The 15,552-nt window shown below is 42.3% G+C and overlaps 1 protein-coding gene across 3 annotated transcripts in view; it reads right to left on the reverse strand.

Moving 5' to 3' along the window:
* Positions 1 to 15,552, reverse strand: part of med13a (mediator complex subunit 13a) — a 192,553-nt gene that overhangs the window by 52,370 nt on the left and 124,631 nt on the right. The window lies entirely within an intron of this gene.

The following is a 15,552-nucleotide window of genomic DNA, read 5'->3' on the forward strand; positions in this document are numbered from 1 at the left end:
GAGATAGAGAGAAAGGCAAAAGCCTGAATTGGAAGAAAGAGATAGAGGGAAATGAATATACCGGGGTTAGAAAAAAAGGAAAAAGAAAAAGGATAGATTAAAAGAATAGAAATAAAAAACTTCAATGGGAAAGAGAAGAGCAGGAAAAGGAAAGGACAACAAGAGATAGAAATGCAAAGGCTTGAACTTGAATTTCAGAGGGAAGTTAGCAATTGAGGAAAGAAAGGCAAAGAGATAGAGAGCTTGAGAGAAAGAAGCCAGACAACATGAACTGTCTAAAGTGAAACTTAGAATGAAAGAAGAAAGGAGAGGTAATGGTTCAGATGGTGATTTTGATTCCTTTGAGGAATTTGATTTAACTGAACATCTTCAGTTAGTGCCTAAATTTAGAGGATGGAGTTATTTATAAGAAAGATATTTTACCTCATTTGAAAAGATAGCTATGAAATTGAATTGACCAAGAGCTGCTTGGGCTATGTTAGAGTGTTTTTTCAGGTATAGCAATGAATGTGCATGCAAGCTTAACAGAAAAACAGTCTGCAGATTATGAGCCAATAAAGAAGACAATATTAAATGCTTATCAGCTTGTCCCTGAAGCTTATCAGTTGAAGTTTAGAACTGTAAGGAAAAGACTTAATCAGACTTATGTAGAGTTGGCAAGAGAAAAAGAAATCATCTGGGATCAATGATTCAGGGCATTAAAATTAGATAAGGCTTTTAAGAATGTAAGAGAGGTTATGATTATGGAAGAATTTAGAAATCGCATTCCAGTAAACATCAAGACATATTTAGATGAAAGACAAAGCAAAAAGGTCAGCAAAGCTGCTGTTTTAGCCGACATGTATGATATTTCACGCAAACAGTTAAGTGTAGGAAGAGGGTCATATGGAAATCAGCAGGGAAGCTGGAGATTTAGAAAAATTAGTGATGGTAAAAATGTTAGTAATAAGGATCAAGCTGAAGGATGTCAGTCTAATAAAAATGGAAAGTAGTGCTGAAGGGAGGAAACTGATATGTTACCATTGTAATAAGGCTGAACACACGAGATTAAGTTGTTGGAGGTTAAACAGGAAACCGATTGCAGTAATTGGAACTCAGAAAAGTTCTGGAAATAAGAGTACTGTGGGCTCTGAGGTCCAGGGGCAAGGAAAACCAGTGAGCTGTGTACAGGTGGAGTAGGAAGAATTAGTGGTAGTTAGAGAAGTGGGAATGTATTCACAGCCTACCCATGGGAGTTATGAAGGGCAGGTTGCAAAGATGTTTAAAGATTTTATACCCGAAGGGAAAATATATTCACGTATACAGGGAAGAGCAAGAAACTATGCCAATATTTTAAGAGATACTGGGCCTAGCCAGTCCTTAATGTTATGGGATAAAGCTATCTGCTGTCCAGAAGGGTTATTGCAAGACACATTATTAATTAAAAGGAATCCACGGCAAAGTCAAACCTATTTCAGCATGTAAGGTAAATTTAAAGTGATTTGAAAACAGGAGAGGTGATTGTTGGGGTAGTGGAGAAATTGCCCATTGCAGGAGTTCAATTTATTCTAGGGAGTGATATAGCTGGGTCACAGATATTTACTATGCCATGTAGTACAGCAGCCTGCTGAGAGACAGAGGTTTTACAGAAACACCATCCGAGATTGTTTCCAGATTGTATGGTAACAAGATCACAAACGCACAAGTTTAAACGGGAAGAGCAGGAATGTAAAAAGCCGGGGTGGGGTGGGGATGCTGTAATTCAGTTGATTGGATCAATCTTTGAAAAGATTATGCGGGAAGAAAAGACTAAAGAGGATGAGGCTGAGGTGTTTAGCTCAACAGTTAATTACAGCAGAAGGATTCAGATTTGAAGAAATTATATCAGACAGCTTGTTCTAAAATGGAAGCAGAATACATTCCAGAGTGTCACTCCATTAAGAACAATATGTTAATGAGGAAATGAAGGCCGCCCACATTCTGACAGATGAAAAGTGGGTGGTGGTGCACCAAGTATTGATACTGGGTACCGGAGTGAAATTGAATGGCTCATGAAATTCCAATGGCTGGACATTTGGGAATTAGAAAGTCTCAAGCTAAGATACAAAAACATTTATATTGGCCTGGACTACATAACAATGCAGTCAAATTCTGTCAAACATGTCACACGTCAAGTGATAGGAAAACCTCAGGCAGTGATTAAGCCTGCACCTTCAATTCCAATGCCAGCATTTGAGGAACCTTTTAACAGGGTCCTAACAGCTTGTGTAGGACCCCTCCCTAAAACTAAAATTGGAAATCAGTACTTACTGACAATCATGGGTGTGTCCACAAGATTGCCAGAAGCAATACCTTTAAAGGAAAATTATGGCAAAGGTGATTGTAAAGGAGTTAACCAAGTTCTTTACAAGGTATGGATTACCAAAAGAATTAGTCAGATCATGGATCGAATTTCATGTCACAGCCGTTTATAGTAGTAATGAAGCAATTTAGGTCATCAGCCTATCACCCTAAATCACAAGATGCATTAGAAAGGCGGCATCAGGCTTTCATGACTACGATGAAAGCATATAGTCAAGGCTATGCACAATTGGGATGGAGGGAATCCGTTCTTGTTGTCTGCTATTAGGAGTACCCATAATGAGTCAACAAGGTTCAGTTCTTTCGAATTAATTAATGGTCATTAAGTAAGGAGACCACTCATACTGATACAGGAAAAATTAGTGAGCAAAATTCTAAAAAACTCTCCTGGATTATACTTCGAAATTCAAAGAGAGAGATTAAGTAAAGCATGTGAACTGGCTGGAAAGCATTTAAAGATATCTGAACAATTGATGGAGGCAACGAGCAAAGGCTCAGTTTTGTGTCTGGGGAAAATATTGTTGCCAGTTGAAGGTAAGGTTTAGTGAACCTTACCAGATTGAAAAGATACAAAGTGAGGTAAACCACATAGTAAATACCCCAGATAACAGGAAGAGTCACCGAGTAAGCCATGTAAATATGCTCAAAAAATACTTCAAGAGAGGATAAGCAGGTGGTGGTACTGGTAGTTGTAAGTAACGGGGGCAGAAACTAAGGATTCTGAAATTATCTTCCTCTGATTAAACTGGATAATGGGGAGGTACTTAAGAATCCTGATGTAATATGGATTACCTTGCAGAAAAGTGTCAGGGTGATTTAAAAGAACTATTTTTGTTAGCAAAGCAATTTGTGGAAATAAACTAGGGAAAACAGATTTAACTGTACATGATGTTGATGTGGGGAATTCAGGGTCAATAAGGCAATACCTACCTTGATTAAATCCAGTAAAATTAGCTCAAGTGCAGAAAGCTATTGAATTCATGCTTCAAAATGACATCATAGAGCCCAGTCACAGTAACTGAAGTTCCCCCATTATAATGGTGCTGATACCAGGCGGACCACAAAGACCATGTCTTGATTACCGTAAAGTGAATGTAGTTACAAAGGCAGATTCAAATTCTATTCCACAATTGGAGGACTGTATCAAGAAGTGAGAGAGTCAATGTCTATCACAAAAATTGACTTGCTACGAGGATATTGGCAAGTACCCTTATCAGAAAGGGTAAAAGAGATATCAGCTTTTGTGACACCAGGTGGTTTATATCAATGCAAAGTAATGCCTTTTGGTATAAAAAATGCACCAGCAACATTTCAGAGAATAACAAAGTGCCTAAGGGACTGAGCAACTGTGCTGTTTATATTGATGACTTAATAGTATTCAGTCCAGCGTGGGAGGAACACTTAAAGGAGTTATGTGATCGACTGCAGGATGCCGATTTCGTTGTGAATTTGGCGATAAGTGAATTTGTGAAAGCGCGAGTTACATATTTAGACCACACTGTGGGACATGATCAAGTGGCCCCACGAGGTGCAAAAGTAAAAGCTATTGTGGAATTCCCAGTGCCAACAGCAAAATGGGAGGTTGGGATTTCTAGGCATGAGTGGATTTTTATCAGAAATTAGTGCCAAACTTCAGCAGTGTAGGTGCTCCACTGGCTAAATTATTAAAAATGAACTAAAAATTCCAATGGACCTGACAGTGTCAGAATGCAGCTTGAAAGCTGCACTAACTACACCTGTTCCATCAGCACTGATTATACAAAGCAGTTTAAATTGGCTATTGATGTCGACATTGGTGCCGTTCCAAGATGATGAACTAGTGAGAAGCTTGTAGGATATTTCTCACAGAAGAAATATTCAACTATAGAGAAAAGAGACTTAAAGTTTGGTGTTAAGCTTTACAGCATTTTGAAGTGTACGTTGCAAAAAAATCTTCAAAGACAGTTACATTTTCTGACCACAATCCTTTTAAGTTTCTGGAAGGTTTCGGAACAGAAACAAGACTTTCGGTGGAGTTTATTATTGCAACCATTCAATTTCCAAATTATACGTGTGGCTGGATGAGAAAATGTGATTGCAGATATGTTGTCAAGGGTTTAAAATTCAAAAGAACTTGGACATTGACAAACGGGGAATGGACTGGAATTAACTATTTTTACAAGAGATTTGTGTATATATTTTCATGGTTAATGCATGTACACTATGGTGTAATGGTTTTGTTTATATAGTTAAATGTAGTAAAGAGTAAGGAATGGGTTAAAAATAAAACCATCTTTTTGGAAATATGATGGTTCATTTTTTGTTATGGAGGGAGATGTGAGAATGGATGCTTTAAAATATTTTGGGTGTCAGAGAGATTTAATTAAGCTGAGCAAGAGATTGATAGGAGTCAAGTTGTCTGGGGGGGGGTTGGAAACATGAAAAGAGGTGTTGAGGTACAAGTAAACAGGTTAGATGGGGAGTGTGTTTGAATATCAAAAGGGAGTCAGAGGTTTAAAGAAATATGTTTGCATCTTGCAGGAGTTCCATAAACAGTAGTGGGGATATTATATTTTATTGACCCAAAAGCAAAGATAAGATGGAAACATGAAAGATCTTATATTTGGATTTTCAAAGAGGTGTGAGAACAACGCAACTGAGATGAAAGTGGAGGAAAAAGTATTTTAGAGCTGCTGTTGAGCTGGAGCTATGGAGATAAATGGAGATAGATGGAGCTGTTTGAGCTGTTGAACTATAGCTGGAGCTCTGGGCTGGGAGAGGATGCAGTTTGAATCACCCACCCAATCAAGCCAGAAAAATCTTGGACTACAGCAAGCAGTTTTATTCTGAAGCAGATTCCACCGCAGAGTTGAAGTGGGTAAAGGTCATGTGGTATGCCTTAATTGAAGCTACAGTAGTTTGCCTTATGTAGTATTACTGGATTTCATAGTAGACATCTATAAGGAAGTCCAAAACAAAAACAGAATTACCAGCTATGCCTGTCTCTTTATGGGGTATGTGGAACATTCCTTGTTCCAGTCCTACTCCGGCCCCCTTCCACAACTCTTTCTCCGGTACATCGATGATTACTTCGGTGCTGCTTCGTGCTCTCATCGGGACTTGGAAAAATTTATTAATTTTGCTTCCAATCTCCACCCCTCCGTCATTTTCACGTGGTCCATCTCTGACACTTCCCTTCCCTTCCTTGACCTCGCTGTCTCAATCTCTGGTGATAGACTGTCCACTAATATCCATTACAAGCCTACCAACTCCCACAGCTACCTCGACTACAGCTCCTCACACCCCGCTTCCTGTAAGGACTCCATCCCATTCTCTCAGTTCCTTCGCCTCCGTCGCATCTGTTCCGATGATGCTACCTTCAAAAACAGTTCCTCTGACATGTCCTCCTTCTTCCTTAACCAAGGTTTTCTACCCACGGTCGTTGACAGGGCCCTCAACCGTGTCCGGCCCATCTCCCGTGCATCCGCCCTCACGCCTTCTCCTCCCTACCAGAAACATGATAGGGTCCCCCTTGTCCTCACTTATCACCCCACCAGCCTCCGCATTCAAAGGATCATCCTCCGCCATTTCCGCCAACTCCAGCATGATGCCACCACCAAACACATCTTCCCTTCACCCCCACTGTCGGCATTCCGTGGGGATCGCTCCCTCCGGGACACCCTGGTCCACTCCTTCATCACCCCCTACTCCCCAACCCCCACCTATGGCACAACCCCATGCCCACACAAAAGATGCAACACCTGCCCCTTCACTTCCTCTCTCCTCACCGTCCAAGGGCCCAAACACTCCTTTCAAGTGAAGCAGCATTTCACTTGCATTTCCCTCAACTTAGTCTACTGCATTCGTTGCTCCCAATGTGGTCTCCTCTACATTGGAGAGACCAAACGTAAACTGGGCGACCGCTTTGCAGAACACCTGCGGTCTGTCCGCAAGAATGACCCAAACCTCCCTGTCGCTTGCCATTTTAACACTCCACCCTGCTCTCTTGCCCACATGTCTGTCCTTGGCTTGCTACATTGTTCCAGTGAAGCCCAACGCAAACTGGAGGAACAACACCTCATCTTCCGACTAGGCACTTTACAGCCTTCTGGACTGAATATTGAATTCAACAACTTTAGGTCTTGAGCTCCCTCCTCCATCCCCACCCCCCTTCTGTTTCTTCCCCCTTCCTTTTGTTTTTTTCCAATAAACTATATAGATTTTTCTTTTTCCCTCCTATTTCCATTATTTTTAAATCTTTTATGCTCCCCCCACCCCCACTAGAGCTATACCTTGAGTGCCCTACCATCCATTCTTAATTAGCACATTCGTTTAGATAATATCACCAACTTCGACACTTATGTGTTCTTTTGTTCTGCCGTCTGTGACATCTTTCGATGATCTGCTTCTATCACTGCTTTTGCCTACAACCACACCATTCCCCTAGCACTAATGATAACCCCCTTCCATCACTTAACTGGTGATTCAGTGTAGACTGATGGGGCGGTAATTGACCAAGTTGCATTTGTCCTGCTTGGTGCATACAGAGCAAAAATGGGCAATTTTCCACATTGCCAGTTAGATGCCATTGTTGTAGCTGTACTGGAATGGCTTGGCCAAAGGCATGGCAAGTTCAGGAGCACAAGTCTTCAGTATTATTGCCGGAATATTGTCAGCCTTCGCAGTATCCAGTGCCTTCAGCCATTTCTTGATATCACAGAGTGTATCGAATTGGCATCTGTGATGCAAGGGACCTCTGGAGGAGGCAGAGATGGAACATCCACCTCGACAGTTCTGACTGAAGGTTATTGAAAGTGTTTCAGCCTTATCTTTTGCACTGATGTGCTGGGATCCACCTTCATCGAGGATGAGACATTCGTGGAGCCGTCTCCTCCAGTGAGCTGCTTGATTGTCCACCACCATTCACAACTGGATGTGGCAGGGCTGCAGAGGTTTGATCTGGTCCGTTAGTTGTGGAAATGTTTAGCTCTGTTCATCACTTGCTGCTTATGCTGTGTGGCATGCAAGTAGTCCTGTGTTGTAGCTTCACCAGGTTGACACCTCATTTTTAGGTATGCCTGGTGCTGCTCCTGGCATTCCCTCCGTACTCTTCATTGAACCAGGTTTGATCCCCTGGCTTGGTGGTAATTATAGACTGGGGGATATGTCAGGTCATGAGGTTACAGATTGTGGTTGTGTACAATTTAGCTGCTGCCGATGGCCCATCACACCTCATGGATGCCCAGTCTCCACTTGGTAGATCTGTTTGAAATCTATCCTATTTAGCAGAGGTAGTGCCACACAACACAATGGAGGGTATCCTCAATGTGAAGGCGGGGCTTCGTCTCCACAACAAACGTGCGGTGGTTACTCCCACCGATACTGTCGAGGGCAGATGCATCTGCACCAGGCAAGTTAGAAGGGATGAAGTCCTCCAGGGGACGTGCAGTATGTGGTAATCAGTAGGTTTCCTTTCCCATGTTTGTCCTGCTACCATGAGGCTTCATGGGGGCCAGGTTCAATGTTGAGGACTCCCAAGGCAACTTCCTCCCAACTGTGCCGCCACCTCTGCTGGGTCTGTCCTGCCAGTGGGACAGGACATACCCATGGATGGTGATAGCGGAGCCCGAGACATGATCTGTAAGGTATGATTCCGAGAGTGAGAGTATGACTATGTCAGGCTGTTGCTTGACTAAACTGTGAGACAGCTCTCCCAATTGTAGCACAAGCCTCCATATGTTACTGAGGAGGACTTTGCAGGATCGACAGAGTTGGGTTTGCCATTGTCATTTCCAATGTCTAGGTCGATGTCTGGTGGTCCATCTGGCTTCATTTCTTTTTATTGGCTTTTTAGCGGTTTGATGCAACTGAGTAGCTTGGTAGGCCATTTCAAGAGGGCATTTAAGAGTCAACCACATCTCCATCACAAGTGGGGATGTTCGCTAATGATTGCGCAATGTTCACCACCATTCACGACTCCTCAGATACTGAAGCAGCTCATGTCCAAATGCAGCAAGACCTGGACAACATCCAGGCTTGGGCTGACAAGTGGCAAGTAGCATTCACTCCACACAATTGCCAGGCAATGACCATCTCCTACAAGAGAGAATCTAACCATCGCCCATTGACATTCAATGGAATTACCATTGCTGAGTTCCCCACCATCAACATCCTGGGGGTTACCATTGACCAGAAGCTGAACTGGACTAGCCTTATAAATACTGTTGCTACAAGAGCAGGTCAGAGGCTAGGAATCCTGCGACAAGTAACTCACCTCCTGACTCCACAAAGCCTGTCCACCATCTACAAGGTATAGGCAGGAGAGTGATGGGATACTCTCCACTTGCCTGGATGAGTGCAGCTCCAACAACACTCAAAGCTCGACACTATCCAGGACAAAGCAGCTCAACTGATTGGCACCCCATCCACAGAGATCCGTCCCTCCACCACCGAGACACAGTGGCAGCAGTGTGTACCATCTACACGATGCACTGCAGGAACTCACCAAACTTCCTTAGACAGTAACTTCCAAGCCCAAAGCTACTACCATCTAGAAGGACAAGGGCAGCAGACACATTGGAGCAGCACCACCTACAAGTTGCCCTCCAGATCACTCACCATCCCGACTTAGAAATATATCACTACTCCCTAGATATCACTACTCCCTAGATATCACTACTCCCTAGATATCACTACTCCCTAGATATCACTACTCCCTAGATATCACTACTCCCTAGATATCACTACTCCCTAGATATCACTACTCCCTAGATATCACTACTCCCTAGATATCACTACTCCCTAGATATCACTACTCCCTAGATATCACTACTCCCTAGATATCACTACTCCCTAGATATCACTACTCCCTAGATATCACTACTCCCTAGATATCACTACTCCCTAGATATCACTACTCCCTAGATATCACTACTCCCTAGATATCACTACTCCCTAGATATCACTACTCCCTAGATATCACTACTCCCTAGATATCACTACTCCCTAGATATCACTACTCCCTAGATATCACTACTCCCTAGATATCACTACTCCCTAGATATCACTACTCCCTAGATATCACTACTCCCTAGATATCACTACTCCCTAGATATCACTACTCCCTAGATATCACTACTCCCTAGATATCACTACTCCCTAGATATCACTACTCCCTAGATATCACTACTCCCTAGATATCACTACTCCCTAGATATCACTACTCCCTAGATATCACTACTCCCTAGATATCACTACTCCCTAGATATCACTACTCCCTAGATATCACTACTCCCTAGATATCACTACTCCCTAGATATCACTACTCCCTAGATATCACTACTCCCTAGATATCACTACTCCCTAGATATCACTACTCCCTAGATATCACTACTCCCTAGATATCACTACTCCCTAGATATCACTACTCCCTAGATATCACTACTCCCTAGATATCACTACTCCCTAGATATCACTACTCCCTAGATATCACTACTCCCTAGATATCACTACTCCCTAGATATCACTACTCCCTAGATATCACTACTCCCTAGATATCACTACTCCCTAGATATCACTACTCCCTAGATATCACTACTCCCTAGATATCACTACTCCCTAGATATCACTACTCCCTAGATATCACTACTCCCTAGATATCACTACTCCCTAGATATCACTACTCCCTAGATATCACTACTCCCTAGATATCACTACTCCCTAGATATCACTACTCCCTAGATATCACTACTCCCTAGATATCACTACTCCCTAGATATCACTACTCCCTAGATATCACTACTCCCTAGATATCACTACTCCCTAGATATCACTACTCCCTAGATATCACTACTCCCTAGATATCACTACTCCCTAGATATCACTACTCCCTAGATATCACTACTCCCTAGATATCACTACTCCCTAGATATCACTACTCCCTAGATATCACTACTCCCTAGATATCACTACTCCCTAGATATCACTACTCCCTAGATATCACTACTCCCTAGATATCACTACTCCCTAGATATCACTACTCCCTAGATATCACTACTCCCTAGATATCACTACTCCCTAGATATCACTACTCCCTAGATATCACTACTCCCTAGATATCACTACTCCCTAGATATCACTACTCCCTAGATATCACTACTCCCTAGATATCACTACTCCCTAGATATCACTACTCCCTAGATATCACTACTCCCTAGATATCACTACTCCCTAGATATCACTACTCCCTAGATATCACTACTCCCTAGATATCACTACTCCCTAGATATCACTACTCCCTAGATATCACTACTCCCTAGATATCACTACTCCCTAGATATCACTACTCCCTAGATATCACTACTCCCTAGATATCACTACTCCCTAGATATCACTACTCCCTAGATATCACTACTCCCTAGATATCACTACTCCCTAGATATCACTACTCCCTAGATATCACTACTCCCTAGATATCACTACTCCCTAGATATCACTACTCCCTAGATATCACTACTCCCTAGATATCACTACTCCCTAGATATCACTACTCCCTAGATATCACTACTCCCTAGATATCACTACTCCCTAGATATCACTACTCCCTAGATATCACTACTCCCTAGATATCACTACTCCCTAGATATCACTACTCCCTAGATATCACTACTCCCTAGATATCACTACTCCCTAGATATCACTACTCCCTAGATATCACTACTCCCTAGATATCACTACTCCCTAGATATCACTACTCCCTAGATATCACTACTCCCTAGATATCACTACTCCCTAGATATCACTACTCCCTAGATATCACTACTCCTTCACTGTTGCTGGGTCAAGATCCTGGAGCCCCTTCCTAACAGCACTGTGGGTGTATCTCCACCACATGGACTGCAGCAGTTCAAGGCAGCAGCTCACCACCATCTTCTCAAGGGCATTTAGGGATGGGCAATAAATGCTGGCCTAGCCAGTAGCGTTCACATCCTGTCAATGAATAAAAAAATATGGCTGGCCCAATTAAGTTTCTGGTCAATGGTAACCTCCCAAGAGGTTGATGGCGGGGATTCCAACAATGGTAATGCCATTCAATGTAATGGGGAGATGCTCTCTTGTTGGAGATGGTCATTGCCTGGCACTTGTGGTGCAAACGTTTCTTGCCACTTACCAGCTCAAGTCGTAATATTGTCCAGGTCTTACTGAAGAAGTCCATGCCCATATAAAGTATGAGTCATCACAAATGGTACTGAACATCCCCACCTGACCTTATGATGGAGGGAAGGTCATTGATAAAGCAGCTGAAAATGGCTGGGCCTAGGACACTACCCTAAGGAAATCTTGCAGCAATGTCTAGGGATGAGATGATTAGCTTCCAACAACTACAACCATCTTCCTTTGTTTTAGGTATTACTCCAACCAGTGGAGAGACTTCCCCCACAACGACATTTTGCTAGGACTCCTTGGTGCTACACTCAGTCAAATGCTGACTTGATGTCAAAGGCGATCTTGCTTTTTTTTTTAAAATGGCCTTGCTAACCTTTGCAATTTTAGTGATTGGTGCATGTGTACTCAGATCCTTTTGTGCGTCTACCCCACCTCGACTTACATCTTCCAAGTAATAAGTGATCTCCCTATTCTTCCTACCAAAATATACTACCTCACATTTATCTGTGCTGAACTTCATTTATTTGCCAATTCTGCAAGCTTATTATTGTCCTTCTGTTGTTTGTTGCCATTCTCGCCTGCCAACCCCACACCCCACAACCAACTTGGTGTCATCCACAAATTTAGAAATTGTGCAACAAAAATGTTGGATTTACTCAGCAGGTCAGGCAGTGTGTATGGAGAGACACAGAGTTAACATTTCAGGTCCAATCAACCTTTCATTTGCTTTTGTTTTTATTTCACATTTCCAGCATCTGCTGTATTTTGCTTTTGCATTAGAAGTTCTGTCATTAATTCCAATGTCTAAATCGTTAATGTAAATTGTGAACAGCAGTGGTCCCAGCATCAATCCTTGTGGAACAACACTTCTCACCTTCTGCCACTCTGAATAACTACACTTTACTCACTCACTGCATTGTTTTGAAGTCAGCTAGCAATCCATTCAGCCGTTTGTTCCTGACTCCACATTCTCTACCCTACTCATTAGTCTATTATGTGGCACCTTATTGACGGCCTTTTAAAAATACAGATAAATTACTATCTACTGAATTACCACTGCCTGTTTTCTCTGTTATCTCCTCAAAAAATTCAACAAGGTTGGTCAAGCAAAATTTTCCATTCTGAAATTCATGATTTATATTTTTCATTACTAGATGTTCTTCTATTCTCTCCTTTACTAGGGATTCCATTATTTTCCCTACCATAATGTTAAGCAGACTGGTCTAAAATTCCCTAGACAATTTCTTCCCCGCTTCTCAAATATAGAAATTACATTAGCTACCCACCAGTCCTCTGGCACTACATCTTTTTCTAACGAATTATTAAACATATAGTAATGCTCTGCTATCACCTCCCTAGATTCTTCTAAAATACTTGGATGTAATCCATCTTGACCAAGGGTTTTTTTTTATTTATTCAATACATTCCTCTTTTAAAAAAATTTACAAATGCAATTATTGCTCATCTCATCGTTCAATGTCATGTTTAACTGTCCTATCTCCTGGTAAATACCAAAGCGAAATAATTATTTAATATTTCTGCCATCTCACTACAGCTATGGTATTGTTCTGTCTATCCTTATTGGTCCTATTCCCATATAGCCAGCCTTTTTTGATGTGCCTGCAAAACGTGTTACCATTTTTTTTTAAATGTTCTTTGCTAATTTAATTTCATAGTTCCCTTTTGCCAACCTAATTGTTACCCCAGACCAGTAGGAGTCATTCAAAAAGGAAAGAGAGTATATTCAGGGCCAACATGTTCCTGTAAAGGTGAAGGGTAGGACCAACAAGTCCAGGGAAACAGAGGATTGATTAAGGAAAAAAAAAAGGAGCTTTATGGCAGATACAGAGGGCTAAAAACAGCAGAAGCCTTAGAGGTGTATAGAAAGTGTAGGGGGGGTACTTAAAGTAATTGCGAAGAGGAGGCATGAAAAAACACTGGTGGGCAAGATAAAGGAAAATCCCAAGGCATTTTATAAATACATCAAGGGCAAGAAGATAACCAGGGAAAGAGTAGGGCCCATTAGGGACCAAAGTGATAATCAGTGCATGGAGCCAGAGGACGCAGGTGAGGTTTTAAATGATTACTTTTCATCTGTGTTCACTATGGAGAAGGACGATGTAGGTGTAGAAATCAGGGAGAGGGACTATGATATACTTGAACAAATTAGCATTGAAAGGGAGGAAGTATTTGCAGTTTTCGCAGGCTTAAAAGTGGATAAATCCTCAAGCCCAGATGAGATGTATCACAGGCTATGTGAGGCGATTGCAGGGGCTCTGACACTAATTTTCAAATCCACTCTGGTCACAGGAGGTGCGCCAGAGGACTGGAGGATAGCGAATGTGGTACCATTATTCAAGAAGGGTAGTAGGGATACACCAGGTAATTACAGACTGGTGAGTCTAACATCAGTGGTAGGGAAACCATTGGAAAAATTCTGAGGCACAGGATTAATCTCCACTTGGAGAGGCAGGGATTAATCAGGGATAGTCAGCACGGCTTTGTCAGGGGGAGATCATGTCTAACAAATTTGATTGAATTTTTCGAGGAAGTAACTAGGTGTGTAGATGAGGGTAGTGCAATTGACAGTCTACATGGACTTTAGTAAGGCTTTTGACAAGGTCTCACAAGGGAGACTGATCAAGAAGGTAAGAACCCATGGGATCCAGGGCAATTTGGATCCAAGACTGGCTTTGTGGCAGGAGGCAGAGGGCGATAGTCGAAAGTTGGTTTTGCGATTGGAAGCCTGTTTTTGCGATTGGAAGCCTGTGACAAGTGGTGTACCGCAGTGATCGGTACTGGGACCCTAGCTGTTTATAATGTACATTAATGATTTAGGTGTGAATAAGGATGTAAGTTGGCAGATGACACGAAAATTGGTGGTGTCATAAATAGTGAGGAGGAAAGCCTTAGATTACAGGACGGTATAGATGGGCTGGTAAGATGGCCAGGGCAGTGGCAAATGGAATTTAATTCTGAGAAGTGTGAGGTAATGCATTTTGGGAGGACTAACACATCAAAGGAATAAACAATGAATGATAGGACCTTAGGAAGTACAGAGGATCAGAGGGACCTTGGTGCACATGTCCTTAGGTCCCTGAAGGAGGCAACACAGTTAGATAAGGCAGCATTTGGGATACTTGCCTTTATTAGCCAAGGTTATGTCGGAGCTGTATAAAACGCTAGTTAGGCCACAACTGGAGTGGAGTGATGTGCGCAGTTCTGGTCGCCACACTATAAGAAGGTTATGATTGCACTGGAGAGCATGCAGAGAAGATTCACCAGGATGTTGCCTGGGCTGGAGTGTTTCAGCTATGAAGAGAGACTGGATAAACTAGGGTTGTTTTCCTTAGAGCAGAGGAGGCTGAGGGGGGAATTGATAGAGGTATACAAAATTGTGAGGGACATAGCTAGGAAGACACTTTTCCCCTTAGCAGAGGTGTCAATAAAGAGGGGGTATAGATTTAAGGTAAGGGGCAGGAGGTTTAGAGGGGATTTGAGGAAAATGTTTTTCTCCCAGAGGGTGGTTGGAATCTGGGACACACTGCCTGAGGGGGTGGTAGAGGCAGGAAACTTCATAACATTTAGTTAGTATCTAGATGAGCACTTGAAATGTCATAGCATACAGGGCTACAGGCCAAGTGTTGGACAATGGGATTAGAATAGATAGGTGCTTGATGGCCGGCATGGACACGGATAGGCCAAAAGGCCTATATCTGTGCTTTATGACTCTGACTAACAGCTACAGAATTTAATTTTCATTCACTTTTGCTTCTTAAATACATGTTTTAAACTTAGGACAGTCCTTGGAATAGAAAACAAAAGAAAACTGTGGGCAGCATTTTGTTTTGGTCAGTTAAATATGCCATTTAGATATTGAGATGTCGGACGTAGCTCAATTCTCGCACTTACCAAGACAACGCAACAAATCCAGTTAGAGACACATGCACAAAAGAAAAGTTTTAAACTTCTCAATATGGTTACAATTTATCCATAGTCAGTGGATTCCACCACTGGTACAAACTCAGCCTGCCCTACACCAAAAACTGCAAATTCCTCCCTGACTGT

This window comes from Carcharodon carcharias, chromosome 10 (genome assembly GCF_017639515.1).
Source record: "Carcharodon carcharias isolate sCarCar2 chromosome 10, sCarCar2.pri, whole genome shotgun sequence".
NCBI classification, from domain to species: domain Eukaryota; kingdom Metazoa; phylum Chordata; class Chondrichthyes; order Lamniformes; family Lamnidae; genus Carcharodon; species Carcharodon carcharias.